Consider the following 20507-nt stretch of genomic DNA (forward strand, 5'->3'; position numbering starts at 1 on the left):
GAGCGTGTGCTCTGTCTTATCCAGAAGTAGGTCGTCTGAAGTGATTTTTGCTGAGTATAAAATTACAAGACTGGCTTCATAATAATACTCTTTGCTTGAAATAACGAACCATTGGCATAGTAACTGCTTGGTTTGATGTTAAAATAAGGAACCCTGCTAGGCTGGACTTCATCTTAAGTCTACAAGGCACAAACTTTTTTTTTTTTGTCCCCAATTTTTGGCTGCTGAGAGGTTTACTGTCTCTGAGCTTCTGTTACCTGTTATTATTACCTGTTATGTCTTATCAAGTTGCCCAGAAAGAAGTGAGAGTCCTTGAACTGAAAAAGGTTCCCCAACTCTGGCATAGAAATAAGTGCTGGAAGTATACAAATGTTTCTATTTTCCCTCATGAAATACTGACGGGTAAGTTAAACAACACTTTCTTTATTTCCCAGAAACAACTGAAGACATTTCAGGATGAATATAGGTCTCTGCCATGGGTGTCTCCCTTGTACAGTGGTACCTCAGGTTACATACGCTTCAGGTTACAGACTCCGCTAACCCAGAAATAGTGCTTCAGGCTAAGAACTTTGCTTCAGGATGAGAACAGAAATCGCGCAGCAGCAGCGGGAGGCCCCATTAGCTAAAGTGGTGCTTCAGGTTAAGAACAGTTTCAGGTTAAGAACGGACCTGCAGAACAAATTAAGTACGTAACCAGAGGTACCACTGTATTGTTTTTCTCTGCTTTCTGTGCTGTTTATAAAACTGATTTTTAAAGCTGTTTTTATTCAATTTTGCCTTGAGAAGTGCTATATATTTTTCTAGGAAAAGAGGTGCTGGGACTCAGCATGAACGCCTCCCTCATTCTCTTAGAACGGCAATGGCGCCCATCTGAGAGGGGCAGGTTCTGGCGAGTTCCAGCTTGGGCGGGGGGGGGGGAGGCCTGGCCTTTAGACACATGTGTCAAAGACAATCAGTGAATGAATAAGTTAAATGTAGGACTAAGGTTTTATTTATTTATTTATTTATTTATTTAAATAATTTTTATTGGTTTTACAACATAAACAAAAAAAACAAACAAACATAACACGACTTCCCCAAACCTCCCCTTCACTGCATCCTTATTTTAAAATTTTTTAGCAATTCTTCATCCCTTTTTATATTTAATTCTCTTTAAAAAAATTTTTATAAATTTCAATTTTTATAGCTGTAATTCTTTGTATCCAATCCCTTGACATCTTAACATTCCGTAATTTTACAACAATTTTTAAGATAAATTTTAAATTTTTTCCAGTCCTCTTCCACTGTCTCTCTCCTCTGGTCACGGATTCTGCCGGTCATCTCTGCCAGTCCCATAAATTCAGTCACCTTGGTCTGCCATTCTTCCAGAGTAGGTAGTTCTTTAGTCTTCCAATACTTCGCCAAAAGCATTCTTGCTGCTGTTGTTGCGTACATAAAAAACGTTCTATCTTTCTTTGGAACCGTTTGGCCTACCATGCCCAAGAGAAAGGCCTCTGGTTTCTTTACAAATGTCCACTTAAGGATTTTCTTAATTTCATTATATATCATTTCCCAGTAGGCCTTAATCTTCGGGCAGGTCCACCAAAGGTGATAAAAAGTTCCTTCACATTCATTACACTTCCAACAATTATTGTTGGGCAAATGGTATATTTTTGCAAGCTTAACTGGGGTCATGTACCACCTATAGATCATTTTCATTATATTCTCTTTCAAGGCACTACATGCCGTAAATTTAATGCCTGTGGTCCATAACTGCTCCCAGTCAGCAAACATAATATCATGACCAATATCTTGTGCCCATTTAATCATGGCTGATTTAACCGTTTCATCCTGTGTGTTCCATTTTAGCAGCAGATTGTACATTCTAGACAAATTCTTGGTATTGGGTTCTAGCAATTCTGTTTCTAACTTTGACCTCTCCTTCTGAAAACCTAATTTTCTGTCCTGCTTAAAGGTTTCATTGATCTGGTAATAATGTAACCAGTCTCGGACTTTAGGTTTCAATTTCTCAAAACTCTGTAACTTTATCTTTTCACCGTCATATTCTATAATTTCACAATATTTTGGCCAATCTGTGTCCATGTTCAATCTTTTTACCGCCTTGGCTTCCATTGGTGACAACCACCTGGGTGTTTTACTTTCAAGCAAATCCTTATATCGATTCCATACATTGTACAATGCTTTCCTAACAATGTGGTTTTTAAAATTTCTATGTACCTTTACCTTGTCATACCATAAATATGCATGCCAACCAAAGTTATTATCATAACCTTCCAAATCCAGAATGTCTGTATTCTCAAGAAGTAGCCATGATTTCAGCCAGCAAAAAGCTGCTGCTTCATAGTAAAGTTTTAAGTCCGGCAGGGCAAAGCCCCCTCTATCCTTTGCATCAGTCAAAATCTTAAATTTGATTCTGGGTTTTTTGCCCTGCCAGATAAATTTAGATATGTCTTTCTGCCACTTCTTGAAGCAATCCATCTTATCTAGAATTTGCAATGTTTGGAACAAAAACAACAATCTCGGCAATACATTCATCTTAATAACAGCAATTCGGCCTAACAAGGAAAGTCTCAATCTTGACCATATATCAAAGTCTTTCTTCACTTCAGCCCAACATTTCTCATAATTATCTTTGAATAGGTTCACATTCTTAGATGTTAAGTTCACCCCCAGATATTTTACCTTCTTAGCAATTTCCAAACCAGTTTCTCTTTGAAAACTGTCTTTTTCCCCCATCGTAAGATTTTTTTCCAGCACCTTTGTCTTATGTTTATTTAATTTAAAACCTGCTACTTGGCCAAATATTTCAATAAGTTCCAAAACTCTTTTTGTACTGGCTTCTGGCTGTTGTAATGTCAAAACTAAATCATCTGCAAATGCTCTTAACTTATAATGTTTAGTTCCGACCTGTATACCTTTAACCAGCTGGTCCCTTCTAATCATATTTAGGAAAACCTCCAGTACCGATATAAACAATAGAGGGGAAATTGGGCATCCCTGTCGTGTCCCTTTCTCTATTGGGATTTCATCCATAACCATACCATTTACAATTAGTTTAGCCTTTTGCTCAGAGTAAATTGCACTTATACCATTTTCAAAGTTCTTGCCTACCCCCATCCCTTGGAGATTCCTCTTCATGAAGCTCCAACAAATATTGTCAAAGGCTTTCTCTGCGTCCACAAAAATCAAGACAGCTTTTCTATTTATGTCAGTTTCCAAGAGTTCTAAAATATCTATAATGTTCCTCACGTTATCTGACAATTGCCTGCCTGGTAGAAAGCCTGTTTGGTCCATGTGAATCTCCTCTAACAAAACTTTTTTAAATCTTTTTGCTAAAATGTCTGCAAAAATTTTATAATCCACATTCAAAAGTGATATAGGGCGGTAATTCTTAACTTGATGTTTCTCAGTTTCTGTCTTTGGTATAAGTGAGATAAATGCTTCCTTCCACGATTCGGGAGCCTTTTTCCCCTCGAGGATTTGGTTACAGACTTCTTTCAATGGTTGTATTAACCAGTCCTTCAGTACTTTATAGTATCTCGCGGTTAATCCATCTGGTCCTGGTGATTTTCCCAGTTGCATGTCCTGGATGGCACTCTCTATTTCTTGATCTGTAATTTTCTCATTTAAGGTTTTATTTATTTATGTAGAACAATTGCACTTGATGTACCACACTTGAAATCAAATAAATGCATTTATGTACCACACTAGGAAGGAAGGAAGGAAGGAAGGAAGGAAGGAAGGAAGGAAGGAAGGAAGGAAGGAAGGAAACAAGGAATAATGCCTATAGTAATAATGTATATACAACAGGTGCTTCTTTGTAGCTGGTCCAGGAAACAAGGAACAATAGGCACAAGCGACGGTATTAAAAGTTTATTTACGTAGTTGAGATGCAAATCCTCTTATACAGTATCAGGAAGTTTTTTTAAAAAATGTTTTCTAATGTTTTTATATGCACTGGAAGCCACCCAGTCTTATTCCAATGTTGTTGTGTCTTGAGGTCCCCAAGCTACCCTCCTAAATAAATCACAATTCACACAGAAATTTATGTTTAAGGTTTTTGGCATAATTTTGGCCGGGGCTAGGGTGGAAAATCAAACAGGAAAAAGGGGAAAATAAATTAATTAAGGGGCTGGAGAGGATTAGAAAGAAGGGGGACATAAAGAAATGTAACCAGACAATGAGAAGATCGCTCCACTGGTCCTCCAAATGGTCCGAGTGCTCCAGGTTACCCGGTGCACGCAGCAAAAGAGAACGCTCAATGCTGTGTGCTCAGTACAGTGGTACCTCAGGTTACAGACGCTTCAGGTTACAGACTCCACTATCCCAAAAATAGTACCTCTTTGCTTCAGGATGAGAACAGAAATCGTGCTCCGGCAGCGCGCCGGCAGCGAGAGGCCCCATTAGCTAAAGTGGTACCTCAGGTTAAGAACTGTTTCAGGTTAAGAACGGACCTCCAGAAGGAATTAAGTTCTTAACCCGAGATACCACTATATATAAAACCCTTGGTCCATCCCACAAATTGGCAACATCAAAATTTCCAAGGTAACTCAAACAGCCCATCACTGCTATGGCCATCTATATGATCCCGCCCATCAACAGAGGGGTGTCCTGTTAGCCCCCACCTCAACACGTGCACTCCATGAAGGAGAACACGCTTGCGAATGTCCTTTGGAAGCTGAACGTCTGACACTGAGTTCAGGCAGCTCCTGCAGCCAATCGGAAGCCGCCCCTTGCCCCCCCCCCTTCTAGAACCCACCACTCTCAACGAACTCTCAACTGCCTCCCCCCCAACATTCAAACTCGCTTTCAAAGCCTGAAAGGACCCTGCTGCACTGCTGTACTCTTTCTACAACAGTCTCCGCTATTTCTGAGTTTCCCAAAGGTGAGAGCCTGGAAGCTACAATCCCCAGGATCATTTGGGGGACATCATGTGCTTTAAATGCTCATTAGATGCACTTTCTATATATATATATATATCTATATATTTATCTGGAACTCCTCCAACCAATCAGACTAACTGAGCTTGTTTCTTCCTTAGGAGAGAGGCCACCCAGAGCAAAGGGGGAAAGGCTCCCACCTCAGGTAAGTGGAAATGCCAATTGAATGCCCTATATTATAGGAATGCTTTAATTTCCATGTCCCCCACCCTCATGCGCCAGACTGCTGCTGGCATGGCTGGGAGCCAGGCGTTTGCTGATTCCTTCATTTTCTTTGCAGGGAGGGAGCCTGTGTACCTTGTTCTGGCGAAATCCCTGGAGAGACATGGCAACCATCAGGTAATTGGGCAGAGGGAACGAAGGGATCCTTTTTGAAACATGTTTTGGGAGTCCTAGAAACACTCTCCCCACCTGTGGCTTCCAGGAAATGCTTTTCAGAAGCATTACTCCCTCCAACTGGGTTGCCTTGCATAACCCTCTGCACCATGCAATTGTCTCACCCTCTTTGAATGCCACCTCATCCGAGATGCTCTTGTGGGGCATCTGATTGTCCTTGGCTTCCACTACAGGATTGCCATGTGAAATATACTCGGAGTCGAGAGTGGATTTCATGCTCTTTATTCAGCTCATAGAGGTGAGGAGGAATGGAAGTTCCCCCAGAATGTCTACTTTATACATTATTTACAAGAGGGGCCCCACATGATTGGCTAATTCCGGGATTCTCCTGTAGGCCAATCAGGTTGTGGATTCACTTCCACCTGGAGTTGGATTGGGTGGCTCCTGTGGACCAATCAGACTGCTGCATTCTGGATCCTATTGTTCACACCAATCAGACTGCTGCATTCTGAATCCTATTGTTCTAGGACCAATCAGACTGCTGCATTTTGGATCCTATTCAACTCAGTACATAACGTGTATGTACATAACAGTACATGACGGTCAAAGTGGAGAGAGAAGCCTTTCAATATTTGGTGTGGCTAAGACAGCTGAATGTGCACCCATTCTCATATGATGTCCTTCTTCCTCCACAGGGCCACACCTCCAGGGATGAGGCACCAGCTCCGGCCCCCGGGATGAAGAACCGGACAACATCCCGGCGGTTCCCAGCTGACGTCCCTCACAATGCTTCCCCACTGCCCCTTCTCCAAAATGGGCATGGCTCCTTCCCGGCCCAGTTTGGCACAGAAGCAGCAGCCAAAGTTTCCTCCCATTAAAACAGCTTCTCGGGTTATTTTTGAAAGGGAGGAGACTTTGGCTGCTGCTTCTGTGCTAGGCCGGTTGGGACAGAGCCGAGACACCCATACGGAGTAGAAGTGGGGAGCACTTATAAGATCAGGTAGGAGGAAATGCCCCTTCCCAGGTCCCCCACCCTCCTGCCCCAGACTGGGGCTAGCGTGGCTGGGAGCCAGGTGTCTGCTGATGTCTCGGTTTCCTTTGCAGCGAGGGAAAAGTTCAGCCGGAGAACTGCCGCATTCCAGGAGGGACTGGAGCCCAGACTACGGCCTCTCGCCTCTGAGGTAATGGGACAGGGGGGAGGAGGGGGCCTTAGGAAACAAACCAGAAGGGCCTGCAGGATCAGGCCAAGGGATCACCTGGTCCAGCTTCCTCTTCTCCCAGGGGCCACCCAGATGCCACTGCGAAAGCAGCAAACAGGATTTGAGCCCAAGAAGCAGTGCATAGCGTTGAGTTCTCCCGTGCTTTGAAGATCCCTTCTTTCTTGCAGGATCTCCTGTCTGCACCGCTGTGGCTGCTGCCCAAGCTTCCCCCAAAATGAACAGGTAAGAGGAAGGGAACCTTTGCATGGGGCAGGGAGAACACCCTACAAGTTGAGCATACGTGTTCATGTTCTGGGTTCATTTCTGAAAAAAGGCATACACTGATAAGGCGGGTTTGGGGACTGGGGGCCTTTCTACAGGGGTTGCTTGACTACAACTCCCATTGTCCTTGACCACTGTCCTTTCCCCCCTTCTTTTTTATAAAAAACACAGCTTGAGGATTCCCCAGTGATGCCAGCTGGCGGAAAGAAGAGGCGTTGGGTGACGGTGCAAAGATGAATTCCAGAGCGTTTAGATCTCAGCTGAAGGACTGTATTCTGGTTTCTGATTTTTCAGCTGCTGAAGCATTTGAAAGCTGTGATGTGATAAATAGAGGCTTTACAAATGTGTAGGGCGAACTTTCCCCTGTTCATCCTTTGGTCATACCGGATTGTTATGTACTGAGGTTCTCACCCTGGGCCAGCAGGGGGATACTGTAGATAATTTTCACTCAGGTCCACATATGCAAATAGGGGATTGAAAGTGATGTTCAGTGATTGGATAGTTACAGAAAATAGTTACAGTTGCGTTGTAGTGGAGGTCTATATAAGCAGGCTGGCTGAACCCTTCAGTTCAGTTCTGTTCTGAATAAACAAAAGCTGTTTGAAGAATCGCTGTGTCGTCTGATATGTTCACCCACAACTTAACACGGATAATTTTGTTGTTGTTAAATCAAGATAAGATGAAATTTTCTACTCTGAGAAATATTCAGGGACTGCATGCACCTCTGAAGCTGCAAATGGAATTCTAAGCAGTGAAGCAGGTCCAGCATCTTCCCTTCCTTCCTAGTTCTAACTTGTCCCTGGATATCTGGAAAGGCAACTGTGACTGCCTTGGTTTTGAGGCTATTCAGAGTGAAGGAATGGGAGATCCTCATCTTTTGGTTGAACACAAACTTGGTTTATTATAATGCGCACATCCTCCATCCTTCTGTTCATGAAAATGTTTCTTACCTGTGTCCCTGTGGGTTCAAGTAAATCATATAAACAGTAGTTGTACAGCACTTGTTTTGATACACACAGATCCACCTACCTTGATGAAAACAAGGCATATTAAATGCTTAAATGTATTACTTTTGTTCTGTGTTTACTGTCAGTACAAATGTCTTGTAACTGGGTATTTTTTTGAAAAATCGGGAAATATCTCTATTCAGGGCAATTACTGTTTCATGTCTGCAACTGTGGAACTGTAGACATTAAAAAGTCTATAGAAAGGGGACATTTTAGATTGAATGTTCTTGTTCTTTGCCATATATAACCTAGGTATTTGTTGTTTAATCTTTCTTTCCTTGTGCTTGATGACTTGACATGCCATCTTTTAAAAACAATGAGTAAAATTTTCTATTAATGCAACAAACAAAACAAATACAGTGGTACCTCGGGTTAAGTACGTAATCTGTTCCGGAGGTCTGTACTTAACCTGAAACTGTTCTTAACCTGAAGCACCACTTTAGCTGCTGCCGCGCCACCGGAGCACAATTTCTGTTCTCATCCTGAAGCAAAGTTCTTAACCCAAGGTAATATTTCTGGGTTAGCGGAGTCTGTAACCTGAAACGTATGTAGCCTGAAGCATATGTAACCCGAGGTACCACTGTAAACAAAAAACCCGAGCTCCCCACTGGGGCAACCCAAGATCTGAAGAGTTCAGACTGTCTCAATTTGGGAAATGAGCAGTGGCAGAAGAGGGAGAGATCAGCTCATCGGCACACAGCCTCCAAGACTGTCCCTAGAGTGAGAAAACTTCCCAAATTAAATCCAAATAAGGAGAGAAATCAAAGAATTAGTGGGACAACTTTTGAAAAGTGTCTGGGAGTGAAATAAGGGAGTCCACTCTAGAGCTGGTCAGAACTGCGTGGGGAAAATCGGACTGGAAAGAACCAGGTACAACTAAACATTTAGTCTCAGAGCATCTGGGCATAGAAGGGATCAAAGAACTGTAGAGCTGGAAGGGACTACAAGATCATCTACTCCAACCCCCAGCAATGCACAAGCCCCACGTTGCAATCCAGGGGGTTGGACTAGATTACCCCCGGTGTCCCTTCCAAATCTACAATTCTTTGATTCTAATACAAATGCTGTCAATGGCATGTATCTCAGGGGCTGCGATGACCCACTAAGTTGCATCCTGCAGGGATAAATGCCTCACCCTGAAGAGAGACTGCTTCCCATCACTCAGTTAGAACTCTAAGGGTTGGACAACCAGGAGCAGGAAGAAAAGGGACGCGGGTGGCGTTGTGGTCTAAACCACAGAGCCTAGGGCTTGCTTATCTGAAGGTCGGCGGTTCGAATCCCCGATGGGGTGAGCTCCCGTTGCTCGGTCCCAGCTCCTGCCCACCTAGCAGTTTGAAAGCACGTCAAAGTGCAAGTAGATAAATAGGTACCACTCCGGCGGGAAGGTAAACGGCGTTTTCGTGCCCTGCTCTGGTTTGCCAGAAGCGGCTTAGTCATGCTGGCCACATGACCCGGAAGCTGTACGCCGGCTCCCTCGGCCGATAAAGCGAGATGAGCGCTGCAACCCCAGAGTCAGCCACGACTGGACCTAATGGTCAGGGGTCCCTTTACCTTTACCTTTAGCAGGAAGAAAGTAAAGAAAAATCTGTTCCAGGATCTGTTTACTTATTACTGCTCTGCATGGGCACCAGGGCACACAAGCAATCAGCAACAGAGGGGCATCTTCTTCACATATATTTTCCAAATACATTCTAGGTGGTTAGTTCTGCCCCACTGAAGCCAGCTTGTACTTTTTCCTATTATTGTGACTCGCAATTGCTGCCTTCATATATCAAAAGCATTTCTATTGCCAAAGGAGCAATCCTATACCCAGCGTGGTGTAGTGGTTAAGAGCGGTGGACTTGGAATCTGGCGAACCGGGTTCGCATCCCCGCTCCTCCAGATGCAGCCGCTGGGTGACCTTGGGTTAGTCACACTTTTCTGGAGTCTCTCAGCCTCACTCACCTCACACAGTGTTTGTTGTGGGGGAGGAAGGGAAAGGAGAATGTTAGCTGCTTTGAGACTCCTTAAGGGGAGTGAAAGGCGGGATATCAAGTCCAAACTCTTCATCTTCTTCTTCTATAGCAAGATCCCCTGGGATGAGCAGGTTAGCATCCACTGGATCTCTAGCTGAGCCAGGAGGTTCCTGGAACAGCTGGACTACACAGGCTTAACTCCCTTATCCTCAGCTCAGCAGGAGAGAATCTGGTGTACGGTATCTCCCTCAGCCTGGCTTAGTCAGAACCCAGACAACTGAGATGAGTTTGGCTGATCTGAAACTGGCATAAGCCCTGAAAGAGGGTGGGACTTAGGCAGGATCCTAGGCCTATTAACAGACCCAGCAACTCAGTGTAACTCAAGCACAATAACTCAAGCAGTGTAACTCAAGCAGTGGAGGCGATAGATGTACTCCCCCCCCCCTTTATTTGTTTGTTTTGTAGCACAAGAAATTATATTTCTATGTTGCTTTTCATTCGCATGAATCGCAAAGTGGCCTACAAACAATAAATAACAATGATGTAATAGAACACCCCAAAAGCAACATAAATCTTGTGTACAGGATTAGTCTCCATGTGGATGAGCCTCAGTTCTGGGAGAACGGCTGAGTTTTGTTGCACTTTCAAAGCATCTCACTGGGGTAGGCGGGGACCTCCAGGTATCCCACCTGGGGGAAGGCAAAGCCTATGTTGATGGGGCCACTCCAGATCCAGGGCTGCGCGCGTCCACGCAAAGGGCGCCCCCCGTTTTTTAAGTGGGGAGCGGTCATTCTCACTACATACCAAGCAGAGATCTTTGTTTAAAAACAAACTCTTAGTCGGTTTTCTAATAAATCGGCTTATAACCCTGACTCGTGAAGCTGGTTCCTCCGCTGAGAATATATGTTATAAGGGGGGTGTAGGGATAGGGTAGGACCACAATCAGCAACTGGAATACCTGAAGATGCTGTTTTCAACAAGAAAAAAAGGAAAGGAGCAGAAGTGAAAACCAGACCTGAAGTCATTTCCTCTGATCTGAAAACCCAAATTGGCCCAATCACAGTCATGGCCATCCAAACGGCCCCGCCCTGTAACCAAGAGGTGGTATCCTGTTTGACCCCACTGCAACATGTGCTCTCCATGAAGGAGATCATGCTTGCGAATGTCCTTTGGAAGCCGAACGTCCGACACGGCTTCCAACTGAGTGCAGGAAGCTCCTGCAGCCAATCGGAAGCTGCCCCTTGCCCCCCCCCCCACTTCTAGAACCCACCACTCTCAACAAACTCTCAACTGCCTCCCCCGCAACATTCAAACTCACTTTCAAAGCCTAAAAGGACCCTGCTGTACTGCTGTACAGTCTCCGCTATGACTGAGTTTCCCAAGGTAAGAGCCTAGAAGCTACAATGCCCAGGATCATTTTGGGGACATCATGTGCTTTAAATGCTCATTAGATGCAATTTAAATCATAGGATCATAGAATTGTAGAGTTGGGAGGGACCCTGAGGGTCATCTAGTCCAACCCCCTGCAATGCAGGAATCTCAGCTAAAGCATCCATGGCAGATGGCCCTCCAACCTCTGCTGAAAAACCTTCAAGGAAGGAGAGTCTACCGTCTTCCAAGGGATTCCTTTGAGATATTGACCGGGCTGCATGGTGTGGCTCTCATATCCATGTCCTGAGAGACACAGAGCAAAACATTTCTCTCTCCTCTTTCTCCACCCCATGCAGAATTGCAAGAGGGCAGTGCATCTGGCTGGGAAGAAGATGGTTGGAGTTTGGAGCCCAGCCACGGCTGGCTGTGGGCAGGATCCTGGCATTGCAGGGGTTGGACTAGATGACCCACGGTGGCCTCATCCCAGCACACTTTGACAAACACACACACACCCTTGATTTTATTTCTATTAATTGAGCTGGCTTACAACCCAGCAGCCTGGCCCCTGTTTGCCAGCTGATGTCACAAAGTGCTGCATTGCAAGCAAGCCTTATAGTGCCTTGCAAGAGGGATGCCTGTCTGATGACGGTGAGAGACTTGAGAGAGTTTATCATCACTCTGATGATCAAATGGATTCTGAAGGTAGGAGGCCCAGAGGAGATGAGTGGCATTATTATTATTATTATTATTATTATTATTATTATTATTATTAGTGTCACCCATCACTGGTACATGTGGCTTGGCTCCCTGGCTTGCCTCGTTCACAGATGTCAGTTTGGCAGGTCCTCAGCTGTGGTCCCCAGATTATATTTTCTGTTCTGACGATCCGGTTGCCTACAAGGTTGAACCATATGGCTTTTCCATAGACCCCACCGCAACACGTGCTCTCCATGAAAGAGAACACGCTTTATCCCAAGCAAAACCTCACAGCTAAGAACCCGGAAGAGTTTCTCGGCCATACTTCCATATTAGACCCAGCGTGGTGTAGTGGTTAAGAGCGATAGACTCATAATCTGAGGAACCGGGTTCACGTCTCCACTCCTCCACATGCAGCTGCTGGGTGACCTTGGGCCAGTCACACTTCTCTGAAGTCTCTCAGCCCCACTCACCTCACAGAGTGTTTGTTGTGGGGGAGGAAGGGAAAAGAGAATGTTAGCCGCTTTGAGACTCCTTAGGGTAGTGATAAAGTGGGATATCAAATCCAAACTCTTATTCTTCTTCTCTTCTTGCTGATCGTGTTTCGTTCTCTACAGAACGATCTTGCCCCAAAGAAAGACTTGAACTTGCCCAATATTCATGAAGTTGCCCAAATTCAGCTTGCAGCTGCTCCTTCTTGCAACTTGTCACCACAGGGCTGCAGAGGCACTGTCCTACCCTGAGGGAAGGGGGCACATCTTCATTGGAGAGCAGCCATACTGCAAAAGAAAACACAGAGAGGGCAGCCGAGAGCAACTACCTAAGGGGAGGCCTTTAGCCGCAAGCCAATTTTGAGGGGGGGAAACTGGTGTTATCTGCTATGTCCTGCCTATTAACTACTATGGCCTGTTGTCACGTGACCAAGGATGAGAGGATTCACATTGTTCCATTCCTTGACTGCTGTTACTATTCGGTGTGATCAGGCCCTTATTTTTTTTATTATGGAATATTTTCATTGGAGGACTGCACACCAATACATACAACTATCACTGCCATTATAAGCCAAGCCCAGGGTTGCCAAGTTCACCTGATTTGCAAAAGGAGGATAGCTTTTCCTTTCAAGGACTGCTCCTGTTGAGAAAGTCAAGTAACCTTATAGAACTCCCCCATTCTTTCACCATAGGACATCCGCCCTCATTTTTTTTACAGCATATATGTTATGGTACAGGGGAAATTAATATGCCTGTTACTTGTGGTTGTTGTTGTTTAGTTGTTTAGTCGTGTCCGACTCTTCATGACCCCATGGACCAGAGCACGGCAGGCACTCCTGTCTTCCACTGCCTCCCGCAGTTTGGTCAGACTCATGTTTGTAGCTTTGAGTCCTTTTCTCCTTGTGCACTCCATCTTTCCCAACATCAGGGTCTTTTCCAGGGAGTCTTCTCTTCTCATGAGGTGGCCAAAGTATTGGAGCCTCAGCTTCAGGATCTGTCCTTCCAGTGAGCACTCAGAGCTGATTTCCTTCAGAATGGATAGGTTTGATCTTCTTGCAGTCCATGGGACTCTCAAGAGTCTCCTCCAGCACCAGAATTCAAAAGCATCAATTCTTCGGCAATCAGCCTTCTTTATGGTGCAGCTCTCACTTCCATACATCACTACTGGGAAAACCATAGCTTTAACTATACGGACCTTTGTTGGCAAGGTGATGTCTCTGCTTTTTAAGATGCTGTCTAGGTTTGTCATTGCTTTTCTCCCAAGAAGCAGGTGTCTTTTAATTATGTGGCTGCTGTCACCATCTGCAGTGATCATGGAGCCCAAGAAAGTAAAATCTCTCACTGCCTCTATTTCTTCCCCTTCTATTTGCCAGGAGGTGATGGGACCTGTGGCCACGATCTTCGTTTTTTTTTATGTTGAGCTTCAAACCATATTTTGCACTCTCCTCTTTCACCCTCATTAAAAGGTTCTTTAATTCCTCCTCACTTTCTGCCATCTGCAAAAACGCAATGCTTTGATAAGTAATTTAAAGCTCTTTCTTAGATAAAGGCAGGGGGAATTCTTACAAAGCCTAGGCATATTTAAAATTAAAAAATTCCCCGTCAGCTTTGCAAGGACTAAAACGAAATCCTGTAGAAGAAAGGAAAGGAAAAACAGAGCTTGGCAACATTTTGCTTGTGGTTAAGTGTAAGCCTTAAAATGCCTGCCAAGAAAACAGGAAAGAGGGACCAGGAAGCTGAACTTTGCCCTACATTGCAGCTGAGATGTACTAGAAATCTGAAGTGCTTTTGTGCCTCTCAGAACATGTATTTGTTTGGAAGGGCCGGGGGTGGGTGGAATCAAATCTATATACAAATAGCTCCATGTGAGGGTAATGAGAGTATTGCTTGGGAGGCATGCATTGACCAGCTCTTCTGAAGGAGCAGGGAGATCACGGTGGGGGTTTTGCCTAAGGCCCCTCCAAAACCCTTGTTTACCAGGAAGTTGAGCTGACATGTGAGAACATGCTTGAACTGGTGACAAAGTTCTTCAGAGTTTAAGGTTTCTCTGACTCTTTCTGGGGTAGCTTATGCCAAAGTTTCATCACACCGTCATTCACAGTGGCCACTTAGCACCACGATAAATAAATGAGAGATAAATATTTGCACAAAATCTCTCGAACACTAATTGTGTGTGTGTGTGTGTGTGTGTGTGTAGATGCACCTGTAGAAATAATTGCTGCAATTTTAACAGACGTATGTTACATTTCCATATCCGTCAACTGTCCTGGGAAAACTGGGGCACCCCGTTTTCTCGTGTGAGGGCACGACAGCCATTTTGAGCACCACGATTTCACACTGTGACCTTCTTTTTTCCCCCCCAACGGATATGAGAGATTTATTCGGATGGATGCTTGTTCAAAAGAATTTGAAAAAGTTAATTTTTGAAAAAGTTATTAAAAAAAAAAACATTGAGTGCTCCCTCTCTCTCTCTCTCCCTCTCTAAATTTCTTCCCACGCTCTCTGTTTTCTCCAGTCAAGTCTCTGCTGCTCAGGATCATTGGATGTAGGTGTCTAATCTTTTTTTTCTTTTCTTTTTAAAATAACTTTTTTATTCAAAATTTTAAAAAAATATTATCCAGAAACATATCATCCTTATTTTTCACCCCATTTTCCCTCCCTCCCCCCACAGAACCCCACCCCCACCCCCCGACTTCCCTCAGTTCCAGTCTTTGATTTCTCTAAAAATGCTATTTTCTGCATGTTACACAGTTGTATAGATCCTCAAACTATTTAGCTGATTATTATCTATAAAAAGTTTGTGAATGTTTATTCAAATCGATTTCACACTGTGACCTGGAGCCTGAAAAAAAAAATGCCCGGAAGATGCGCTGCCCAGTTTTGGGCCTGGACATGTTGGAGTTTTGGGCCTGGACATAGTGGAGAAGACTGTGAGAAGGTGGAGTGTGCCCTATGTGTGCCCTGTCTGCTGCTCATGGTGCCAACTGTGGACTGCAAGCTTCAAGGTCACTCCTGATCTCCTTTATAAGGGTTCCTTGTGATTAAACTGCACATCGCTTCTCGGCCTTTTGGCTAAGATCAAGTGTAAACTGCACTTGGACCAGACAACCCTTCAGTTACGGGGGATACTTCCAAATAGAAGTAGGACACATGGCCACCCCACTTTTTAAGAGCAGGTTCTTAAATTGCAAAACAGAAGCTTGCACAGTGCCACTCCTTCCTGTACCCCTGGGATAACATTAAAACAATGACGTCAGTTTGGCATTGGATAGGGCAGTTATTAAAGTGGTATCCGTGAAATGCTTTAAGCTTCTGTTTTACTTCGGGCACAAAATATGACAGTTCAGCAGCAAGAGCATAGATAAGAAGGGCAAATATTATACACAAGTAAATCACGATAGTCCCAGGCTACTCCCTCAAGCTTTCCTGGCTTTTGCTGACTAGAAATCTGCCAAGTCATGAACTGCTGAGTCACTTTTTAAATTGTGCAAGAATTTAGCAGAGAGAGAGAGAGAGAGAGAGAGAGAGAGAGAGAGAGAGAGAGAGGGAGCGAGCATCCTAATCTAATTATTAATAGGCAGGGTGTAAAATGTTGTTGAGAAGTATAATTCAGATGCTGCAGATTATTCTTTGTCAACCTGGTGCCCCCACTCGCCCCCAGTTTACAGGGCAGATGGAAGTTGCAGGACAAAACAGCTTGAGGACAGCTAGTTAGTAAAGGCTGTGAAGTTGAACACTTTTTATTTTTTATTTATTTTTTATTTACAATTAATCAGTTAATTAAATTTGTATACCGCCCTTCATCAGTAGATCTCAGGGCAGTTCACAGGATAAAAACTCAAAATACAAAATAAAAACAAGAACAAAACCCAAACAAATGAATAGCCTTCCCCCCATACCCTTCTACAACCACATGTTAAAAGGAAATAGGATGTTAAACAGCCCAAAGGCCTGCTTGAAGAGGAATGCTTTTGCCTGGCGCCTAAAGGTATATAATGAAGGCGCCAGACGAACCTCTCTTGGGAGAGGATTCCGCAAACAGGGAGCCACCGCAGAAAAGGCCCCGTTCTCGTGTTGCCACCCTCTGAATCTCTCATGGACATTTGTTTGGCTTCTTTGGTTTCCCTTTTCTCTTTGACCTCTTGAACGTAATTTGCACTTGATTTGAAGATTTACATAAGAAAAAATTAAAATCACAACAGTAAATAACAGGATCTCAAGACTTAATAGTATCTTGGTATATTTAGGTCTGAAATGCGGAGGAAACTTCTATAACTGGCTGTCTACTGGGGTGACATTCCTGGGGGGGGGTCTTTTCATTCTTCAAATGGAGCACTTTTGGAGTCATACTAGTTTCCATCACATTTAGGAATGTGGGTTTAGGATTGCAGCCTTTGTCATCATTGTGAAACAGATCTAATTCCCTCTTTAACCCATCTGTGTTGTTGTTGTTGTTTAGTCGTTTAGTCGTGTCCAACTCTTCGTGACCCCATGGACCAGAGCACGCCAGGCACTCCTGTCTTCCACTGCCTCCCACAGTTTGGTCAAACTCATGCTGGTAGCTTCAAGAACACTATCCAACCATCTCGTCCTCTGTCGTCCCCTTCTCCTTGTGCCCTCCATCTTTCCCAACATCAGGGTCTTTTCCAGGGAGTCTTCTCTTCTCATGTGGTGGCCAAAGTATTGGAGCCTCAGCTTCAGGATCTGTCCTTCCAGTGAGCACTCAGGGCTGATTTCCTTCAGAATGGATCAGTTTGATCTTCTTGCAGTCCACTCACGAGTCTCCTCCAGCACCAGAATTCAAAAGCATCAATTCTTCGGCGATCAGCCTTCTTTATGGTCCAGCTCTCACTTCCATACATCACTACTGGGAAAACCATAGCTTTAACTATACGGACCTTTGTTGGCAAGGTGATGTCTCTGCTTTTTAACCCCTCTGTAATAGTAGCTAAAATATCATAGAAAGAGTTTACTGGAGCTTTTAGGGGATAGATGGTGATTGTGAGAACGGAACAGCTTATCTTCTTGACATCTCAAACATGGCTTCCAGACCTTCCATCTGGAAATTTTGTTTGTTGTAGAACACAGTCAGTTCACGTAGAGAGCTGGACATCCTTATTTGTAAGGTCCCACTGTGGCCCTGGAGAAACAGAGAAGAGACTGTACCCTTTCCCTAGAGTTTCCAACATGATACCCATGGGCACCACATCACCCGCCGCAACCCCCTTGGTGCCTGCCAAGGCCTCCCTGCCCCTACCAAATTTTTAAACGTTATTTTTAAATGGTTGTTTGGTTGGGAGAAGATTGCCTGTTTTCCCCTGCTTTTTTTGTCTCTGTTTAGCTGACAAGACACATTGTATTTTGCCTGGTATTTTGTGGGGGACGGAACGGTTCTGAGCACTGACATTTTTTCTTTCTGTGAAATGGGTATTTTGTGGCACCTGTGACAGTTACCTCTGTCAAATGTGCTCCCCGGTCCAGAAAATTTGGGGATCCCCCCGTTCTCCCCTCTCCCACATCTGGGTCTAGCAAGAAAACCCACCTAGCACAGTGGTGATAAACTAATACATCTTTCAGGCAAGATCTGCTGCCATTAGTGATATTTTTCTTGGGAAACACAGAGCTTCCAAGGGACTCCCTGGGATGCACTTTGGAAACTACTGGTCTAAGGCATCCCTAAGTTTATTTTTTTTAAAATAATATTTATTAAGAGTTTCCAATTATAACAATATAAAAAAACCAAAACATCCAAATTTAAGATCTTATTTTCCGTAACATCTTTCCAGGACTTCCCGTCCCCTCCCCCTCTTATATTCCAATTCTTACAAATAAATTCAGCAATTTATTATCCCAAATTTTAACCTTATTATCATTAACCCAATTTAAAAATATTTTCCCATCTCCTAAGATCGACCTATTCCCTTCCGCGCGTTCCCCCCTTTAATATACATAATAGATTAAAATATAATAAAATAAAATATGATTTTGCAGCCTTTGGATTCCAAATTTCCCTCCCCCTTTTCCTGGTTGCGTTCCCCATATTGATCAACATCTGATGTCTTCCTGGAGCTCCCACATTTATTTAAACCATAGTCCTTTACCAGTCTTCTTTAATTTTAAATGTCCAATCTTGGAAGGAGTCTATCTCAAAAAGGCCCATTTTTTCCATCCAGATTTTTATATACTTGGGAGTAAAACTCCAATTTTATTTCTTAAACCTTTCAAATCTGGATGTCCCAAATGTTCCCACTTCCAACTTTGTCCAATTCTTATTATCCTTGTTGTTCTTGTTAATCTCTCTCCTCTTTCTTTTCCTGTTTTCCTGCACAAATGTTCTAATTCCAAAAGCTTCTAAATTCCACTGCAGAGGCTCTGTTATTCAGGAACGAAACATGATGCCAAGTCCCTTCCATTTTTCAATAGATAAGTCTATTGTCTACTTTAGTGTGTAAACCTCTGTAGCCAAAATAATGTTCCCTAAGTTTAAAAAGGGACCCGGGTGGTCTGTGGGTTAAACCACAGAGCCTAGGACTTGCCGATCAGAAGGTCAGTGGTTCAAATCCCTGGGATGGGGTGAGCTCCCGTTGCTCAGTCCCTGCTCCTGCCAACCTAGCAGTTCGAAAGTACGTCAAAGTGCAAGTAGATAAATAGGTACTGCTTCGGCGGGAAGGTAAACGGCGTTTCTGTGTGCTGCTCTGGTTTGCCAGAAGTGGCTTAGTTATGCTGGCCACATGACCCGGAAGCTGTACGCCAGCTCCCTTGGCTAATAAAGTGAGATGAGTGCCACAACCCCAGAGTCGGTCACGACTGGACCTAATGGTCAGAGGTCCCTTTACCTTTTTAAGTTTAAAAAAGAAAGAAATGTGAAGAATTCCAACAGTGTACAGTACATGTCTTCTGCTGTTTAGTCTTGTCAGAGCTGTATCCAAACCATGACATTTGTCCCTTGATGTAGCTTTTAGACCTTTGCAGGTGATGGGAGTTCAGGGCTTTTTACGCTGCAAACAATATCTGAGTGGGTTCTGTCAGGGTAACAGCTGAGCAAACATTGCAGACATTTTGGCTTCAGCCCCACTGCTTCTTCTCAGCTGAGTGGAGTAAGTGGCAAAAAAAAATTCCCCCATCTCTTTCCATGTACTTGACTATGGTCAACATGCTTCATTCCCAGAAATGAACTGTCAGTAATTAAGGGAGGGTTTCCTTTTCAAAGTAAAGGCCAGCTCTTTTTAATGTATTTCTAAAAAAACATCACAGAGTTGCAACCAAGTTTTTGAGTACATCGGAATGCTTCTCCCAACTGGATGTTAAGCGAACAAACCAACTCCAAATGAAAGGTGTGTGTGTTTTTGCAAGGTGTAAACAATCTGCCATTGAAATTATATAAGTCGGCAGTCAATCAGATCTGCCTATGGCATATATAGGGGCCCCCACAGTATTCCAATTAGTGTGAAAGACAGTTTTGAATAACTGACTTGAAATAAAATTTTCTAAAGGGAGCATAGTCATTGCATCTTGGACCCTTTTCCCCTTTGATACAACCAAATCGTCTTTGTGACCAGCACAATATAATACAATTAAGCCTGCCTGCAATGCAGCACACATTTACCTGAGTGTAAGTCTCATTGATCCTAATGGGATTTACGTCAGACTGTCCGACAACAGAACAGGTCATCTATTCCATTTCAAGACTATTAAGAGACTACAGGCTTGAGTCTTTTCCCATTATGCCCTGAAACAGCTCCCTCCATTACCACCCGCCTTATCAATTTTTGCATTTCCCTTAACATCCATCCTCAAAACAAGTTTTAGTGAACGTCAACATTCAGCAGGGCAGCGCCACAGCGACAAACTCCTGGCAGTGGAATCAGAGGCTTCCCAAGAGAGAGAGAGAGGTCTCAGCTATGCATACTGAAACACCTTCTCCATCTTGCCTCTTAAATAATTTTGGATTAATTTCTATCGGGGGTTCTATTGCGCAACAGTGTGTCATTGGGTCAGATGCAAAGGTTCCCTTCCTCTGACAAAGGATGTATGTTTTAGGAGGATGTTCCAGATCGAAACAATCACAGCAAAGGACCTTTAACTTCTTTCCATGTGTCAACGTGTCTCCGAGATACGGATATCCATTTTATTGGGTGTATTTGGAGTCGGACTGTTCTATGCACTTTGTTGTGTACTTTTCCTCTTGCAAAATCCAATAAGGGAAAAGTTTAACTAGGAAGAAATATTG

The 20507-nt window shown here is 43.8% G+C and overlaps 1 pseudogene across 1 annotated transcript; it reads left to right on the top strand.

Annotated features, from left to right (window-relative positions):
• The first annotated feature begins 5227 nt into the window (after positions 1–5227).
• Positions 5228–7769, top strand: LOC309335388 (proteasome maturation protein-like; annotated as a pseudogene). The gene is made up of 5 exons (XR_014161603.1): positions 5228–5279; positions 5972–6457; positions 6664–6824; positions 6929–7152; positions 7416–7769. The product of XR_014161603.1 is annotated as a proteasome maturation protein-like (transcript).
• Positions 7770–20507: the final 12738 nt, after the last annotated feature.

This window comes from Podarcis erhardii (assembly GCF_964252035.2).
Source record: "Podarcis erhardii genome assembly, chromosome: 1".
NCBI classification, from domain to species: domain Eukaryota; kingdom Metazoa; phylum Chordata; class Lepidosauria; order Squamata; family Lacertidae; genus Podarcis; species Podarcis erhardii.